A 7,306-nucleotide genomic window follows, 5' to 3' on the forward strand; every position below is an offset into this window, starting at 1 on the left:
GTCTCACTGCACAGTTTGCTTCTAGAGAATCTAAACCTCCTCCATTGGATGTTTCCCTATTTCCCTGCGCTCAGTTGATACCGCAAACTATCATGTCCTTCCAATTCTATTTCTTTACAATAAAATATAGATTACATCTAAAATGTCCTATTACTTGAGGAATGGACATACTGAATACAATATTTCAAATTTTCTTATCTAGTTACCTTCATATTTCTTTAAAGACCTCTCTCCCAGAGGTCTTACACATTTTTTACAATTATACTGTTCACACGTATAGAGAGGGTACACTTTCTTATGTCATGACTTGAACCATCATCTAATTATTTAGTCTGAATTTCAGGGTATGTACTAAATCAAGACACAATTTTGCTAAATTCTGGATCACTAGAAATAGTTTTACATATGACTCAGCACTGGTGAGTAAACACCCACACACTTTCTTTTATACAATCTAACTTTATTTGCTTGCTTTACCAGATTCAACCTCATTTCATATAAATATAAAGTATATTAAAAACTATCCATGTGAAACACTTACCTTAAAATAATTTAAAACTATAACCTAGCCACATCATTTTGATTCCAGACAAGGCTTTAAGTGTGATAAAAATACTAACTTGTGGCATTGACTCTGTGGTTCAGTGAAAAAATGGAGGATCTGAAGTGCTGGCTCTGAGTAGATTGATAAAGCTATACTGAGACAATCAGAACTGCCAATGTTCATTAGCAGGATTCTCCAGAGTGGACAATACTGACTCCTAGAGATCAAAGGAACTATCCAAAAGGTCAGTGTTGTTATTACTATTCATAGTACTACTGGTATTAAAGTAAAATTTATTAAATTATTTTTATATAATAAATTTTGGGAATCAATGGACAATCTAAAACTTCAAGAAGAGGTTGACATGGTGAACAGTTTGGGGGGCCCTATTCTATTGTATGTATTTGAGTGGTCTTCCAGTTGTGAAATATAAAATGAGTTTTAGTATGGCATACTTACCCAAATGCTGATACCTGGATTAAGTAGTTTATGAGACACTGAGGAAACTGCTTTTCACTTCTCTGTTATCAAAGGGAACAGTTCCTCTTCCCTATTGAGTGAAAAACAAAAAGGCAAAATTTAAAATAAGTATCTTTAAGTGAAATGGTGGTTCAGGTAATGACAATAAATGTCTAATACTGTTTGTTTTACATAATCGTTGTCAAAAATTGTGTGTCTGCTTCAACATATTTGCAAATTTACTTTTTCAAGGCCAAGTTCCATGTTAATTTTACATAAGTATTATCTTGAAAATAATTCTGTACAATTTTAACACTAAAACTCAAGGACACATTTTAAAATACCATGTTATAGAAAGAACATTACAGCTCCAAAACAGAAAACAATAATGGTTTATCATTGCATACACTATATACAAATATAAAATTGCACTGTAATTATTACAAAACCTAAATATAGTTCTGCAAGGCATTAAAAATATTTTAAACATTGTCAGAAAAAAGGAAAGGAACAGAAGCACAATCGGGCTGGTATATCATCTCAGTTAGTAAATGGTATAAATATTGGGGGCAAGTGGTTTGTATGGAACCTGTTTTTGAAACACACCAAATCCTAACATGATTTCATAGTACTATTAATGCTATAATTCCACATACTTATTTGAGAGTAAGTACCATTGCACTCAGTGGGGATTCCTATTGAATAAATAACAAGCTCAGGCTTTTACTACCTATGGGGGTTAAGATAATAAAGACATGATTTTAAAAACCTATTTATGAAAATGATAGCAAGATAAAACCTCATGAGCCAAATCTGTTCTTCTATCCTATAAACTAGGGGTGTCAAACTCAATTTCATTGAGGGCCACATCAGGGCTGTGGTTGACCTCAGGGGGCTGGGCAGGCATGGCCAACTGGATGGGTGTGGCTGACTGGGTGGGTGTGGCTAGTTTGATGCCACTCCCCAAACTGCTGCCATGTTTCCACTTTGCATTGGTTAGACCAGGCCAAAGCCAGGCTGGCCCGATCTTTCTTCTTTGCATTGGGTGTACCAGGATGGCCCCGCGGGCTGGATCCAACCACATTGCGGCTGAATCCGGCCCACGGGCCTTGAGTTTGACTCCCCTGCTATAAACTAACCACTATTGATCTTTGAACTAGAAATAGCTACAGTATATTAGGTAAAGATGAGCTGAGAGAAAACAGTGCAGCACAAGCAATATACAGCACAAATGAGTCATTCTTTTGGTGTGGCAGCCCTAATATTATGGCTGTATTGTTAAGAGTTTGCTAATGGAACTCTGAATAAAGGATCACTGCACTGAAGCAGACCTGAAACATGGTGTGTTTGGCGGACCTACAGCTATGTATTATTTCATGAATAACTACTGAAATTGTCTTCAAAATATTAAGTACAGGTAGTCCTCATTTAGGAACTACTCACAGTGATGAAAGAGTAACTTTGTAACCTATCCTTGCATTTATGACATTAGCAGATCTGTAAAGCTGAAGAAAGCTGAAGTAAAAAGGTAGGCACAGTTGTGATTTCACTTACCAACTACTGCACTGAAGAACCAAGTTTCTGGTTCCAATTGTTATCACTAAACAAGATCTACCTAGGTACGATCTCCTTCTCTCTCCTTCTTTCTTTGTCTCCTTTTCTGGTGGCTCACCTAAACGTTTAGTTGATCACACAGCCAGATCCAAGACAATACTTGATGGAGTATTAGTAGCCCAAGATATTGTGGTAACCCAGTGTATTGTATTACTGTTTCTCACCTAAGATTCATCTAAATATGTTCTGAATGAAATAAAAGTCAATCAGAAAAGGGGAAGATAATCTACAAAGAGGCTAGTTTGAGATTACAGATAGAAGGCTAGGAAGGGAGCTCATTTCTAAACTTGATAAACTGTGATTCTCTCTTTCTCTCTCTCTCTCCCTTCCTCCCTCACTCACTCACTCCCTCTCTCCCTCCCTCCCTGTGTGTGTGTGTGTGTGTTTCTTTCTGAAAGACAGTGCATTGAGTTTATTGAGATACTAGCCATGAAATTTAGTATTACAAAACATTGTCACTCTTCAGTGATTCCTAACTGAACTCAGATAAATCCTACAATACATCTATGGAACTTTGCATAGTTTTGAGAAGAGAACAAGAGGTTGATCTTTGGTTGGTGTTCCTTTTATTGCAAAGGTTCCGAACCCTCAGGTCGCAGACCAGCTTGCCAGAAACCAGCCGGTGCAAATGAGCAAAGCCCCATCTGCACACATGTGGGATGCAGGCAATGCGTGAAATCATACCCCCTCCGGTCCGCAGAAAAACCTCTCTCCAAAGAACTGGTCCCTGGTGCCCAAAAGGTTGGGGGCCATTGTTTTATTGGATTTAATAATTTCATATGTAAGAAATGTGAGAGGTATTCATAGGTGAAAGGTGGGGTATGACTTGTTATTGAGGTATATTTATATGCTGATTTTAAACTATAACAATTTCTATAGAAATGAATGAAGCTGAAGAGTATATAAAAAACTGAAGTTAATGAGGGGAAAATGGGAAATGTATTGTGTTAGGATTGGGTGTTTTTTTTTGTGTGTGTGGCATAACTACATACATTAAAGGCAGATCCACACTTTCTGCTTGGTCCATTGCCAGTGAGGTCTGCTCATCACTTCCTGAATATTGGGTTGAACAAAAATGCCCTCTTACTCCTAGACCATTGCTGATGCACCCCATGATGCACACCCATACCCACCAGCCTTGACACAAAACTGCTGTTTTCTGATTCAATCCATCGTAAGTCCTTCAGAATTGAAGGGCTCTGCAGCTTACGTTCCATTTCAGTAGCAGTCCCAGCTCCAATTGGCCACAGGGCCTGGCATGTTCCCTCCTTTCCATCAGCTGATTGATGCCCTGGATAGCAACATAGTCCTGGCCTACTAGGTGGATATGTCATGTTCTCTGGTGGTTGGCAATGGCTGGGTTTTTAAAGATAGCCTTGCAGGGGTTCCATGATGGCCCATTAAGTCAAAAAAATCATCTTCAGCCTAGATATTCATGCTTCATTTAACTCTCACATCTCCTAAAATGAGAACTCCTTTGATTTCTGTACAGTTGGGTTGAGCAACTCACCCCACTACCTCTTGCTCTTAGTACTGCAGTTTCTCTCCCTTTATTTCATTAAATTGCAAGTTAGAAACATTGCGACTTTGTTTCTATGAAGCTAAATGATCAGCTTATCTTTGCTACAAAGTTTCCCTGGATGAACAGAGCAAAATAAAAACAAAGGAACAATTCTGTTCCTTATAGCATTTGATTATTGTAGCACTGGAGCCCCAATAGTGCAATGCAGAATGTAAGTAGAAATATTATCCGTCGGCAGAAGTATTAAAGGAAATAGTGTGGGAAGGGATGGGGTGAAGAGATCCACCCATGCAAATCTGGGAAAGCAAAAGTAAGGCATGGGAATTAGTGTGTGTGTGTGTGTGTGTGTGTGTGTGGTTTGATGGTACGATCCCTAAATTGAAAGGACAGGATCCACACAGGAGCCAGTCAGTGAGGTTCATCTTCCATGGTGGGAGGGCAAGAAGAGGTCTTGCAGTGGCTTTGGTACAGACTGAGCACCAGCCTAGCCCCACAGCCAAATCCATTGCAATCCAGACTGGAATTTCTAAAATTAGCTTACAGTAAGAAAAAGGAGAATTATTATGGGCATTATCAGTGGTGGGATTCAAATTTGTTTACTACTGGTTCTGTGGGCTTGGCTTGGTGGGCCTGGCAGGGGAAGGATACGGGAAAATCTCCAGTCAGAGGTGGTATTTGCTGGTTCTCTGAACTACTCAAAATTTCCGCTACTGGTTCTCCAGAACTGGTCAGAACCTGCTGAATACCACCTCTGGGCATTATGGGAGACAAGAAGTTTAGGTTGCCATGCAGATTGCAGTCCTAAGATGACGTTCGAGACCTTCTTTGCAGGAGATGGATGGTTTAGAAACAGAAAATATAAACTAACAAATATATACATTAAAACAAACTTGAGTTAAAAGCTACACTTTTACAATCTAATTAGTATATTCATTATCAATTTGGAAAAGTAACCAGTTTGCTTGGACTTTAGCTCATGTATGCTTGAAGTTGAACAATTCACCTTAAAGAATGGGAAATATGTACCGAGACAGTGTTAAGTGTAAGCTTTATCTATTTTACATACAAGACAGAAAGCAACGTGTGTAATAATGTGTGTGCAAGATCCAACATGTCAGGCCCAAATACTTACATTAACCTAATGAAATGACTCAGCAGGTTATTTAAAACCATTCATATCTTTGTCTTTTCAAATGAACTGTTTACACACATTTTTAAAGATTTGAGAAGCAGACCAATACCCCTTATCTTAATAGAATTTATATATTACTCAATTATTCTGTAAGCTCCTCCCTCTCATCCCCCAGACAATTAAGAAAATAGCTAAGCAAAGAGGTCTGGAGAGAGGAAAATCCATATTATATAATGGTATGTGGGAATGACCTGGGGAGACAGAAGGAAGAGCAGCAGTCAGATAAGAGGCAGCTGAGCCTGTAGAAGGAATGAGGACATGGGAAGTATGTCAGAAGTAACCGTTCTTATTCTCTTGACTGTAAAGGTGACAGTGGAGAAACTTATTTTCAGACTTGCAAGAGTCTGTTACAACAGTTCTGTGATGACCCGGGGCATGGCACGAAGGCAACACAGTCAGATAAACAATAAGAGCCCTTTATTATCTCCAACTTTGTCCCCATTGTCCAGCTTACCTTCTGGCTGGAGAAAAAACTCTCCCAGGAACAGCCTTTGACTGCAGGAAATTAAGTCCAAAACATGAACAACACAAACTGTAACTTAAAGTCCAAACAAGCCAAACTGAAATAATTAGTTTGGCAGGGCAGGATCAAGAATTTCAGACTTGAACTCACACAGTTAGGAAGACGCCAGGACTCAGATAAGCCATGACAACACAGGATAAAGTCACGTTTGCTCCCAGCAGCCTGCCACACGCAGCCTGCCTGTCCTATCAATTGTCTTCCCAGCTGTGGCTAATGAAGGGAATCAGGGCCCTTTCTTCCCCCATAAGCCACGCAACCCATGTTGCTCTCTTCTCCGTTCCTTCCTGCGTGCCCTAGGATGAAGAGGGGGTGGGCCTGGTTCATCCTCTGAACTCCCTCTTCCTTGTTCTACCTCTCCCTACTCTGCCCAGCTGGACTTTGCCCTTCCCCAGCCTCCTCCACAGCCAACGGAACCAAACTCCAACTCCCTGTCAGCTGTCCAGCTTCCTCCTTGGATTCAGACTCTGACAGGGGCATGACAAGTTCATTTAGTGAATGTTCAATGTTCAACGATGCTTTTGTGACCTTCTGACAAGCAAAGTCAATGGGGAAGCAAGATTCACTTAACAGCCGAGTTACTAACTTATCAACTGATCTGATTCACTTAACAAGAAAGGTCGTAAAATGGGTCAAAACTCACTTAACAAATGTCTCACTTAACAACAAACATTTTGGAATCAATTGTGGTCATAAGTCGAGGACCACCTGTATAATCTTATAATAAATCTAGTGGTCTATCTCACAAAGCTGACATATTTCCAGATTGCACTTAGTTGCTTTTTATTTATTAAACAGAAATTGCCTCGGTTTTCTAGAAACCTATATAGGAGACAAAAGAGAAGTCAATATTCTGTACATTCATTTTAAAAGAGATACTTATTCCTGCTTTTCAATATTTTTAGTCAGTGATTAAATACTTAGAGGGCGAATTAACATATTTACCAGTGGGATAATCCTTTTTTTTTATTTTTCCCCCTAGAAATCAAGTCTTTTTTTTTCATCTTCCCTATTGAGAAATGAGTTCTGCTGACCCATAATAGCAATATAGAAACCCAGGATTTTAGTGTTTTGGATAAAAATAAGGTTTTGAAGTGTTATGAATGGAATCTTTATTTCTAAAAATATTTTAAATATCTAAAAATCTATGTTATCAAAGCAAGCAGATAGTGTCTTTCATTATTACACTCTATTATGAAAACTCTTGCAAAATAATCTACAGTAGTGTTGTTAATGCGAGTTTTGTTGGGGAGGACTGAGGGGAGAGAAAGTAAAATGATTTATGGGAACCCTGCAAAAAAATCCAGTGTTTCTCCTATCTTTAGGGAAATGTAATGGAACAGAGATAAACTTGAGTACATTAAAGTGGAATTTATTCTGGCCATATGTGATTCTCAGTCCCTTTTCAAACCATGAAAAATGATGTTCCACTTTCTTCGTTAGTACTGATGTTAT

This window comes from Notechis scutatus, chromosome 1, assembly GCF_049901735.1.
Source record: "Notechis scutatus isolate UNSWTSFEM ecotype Mainland chromosome 1, rNotScu1.2, whole genome shotgun sequence".
NCBI lineage: Eukaryota > Metazoa > Chordata > Lepidosauria > Squamata > Elapidae > Notechis > Notechis scutatus.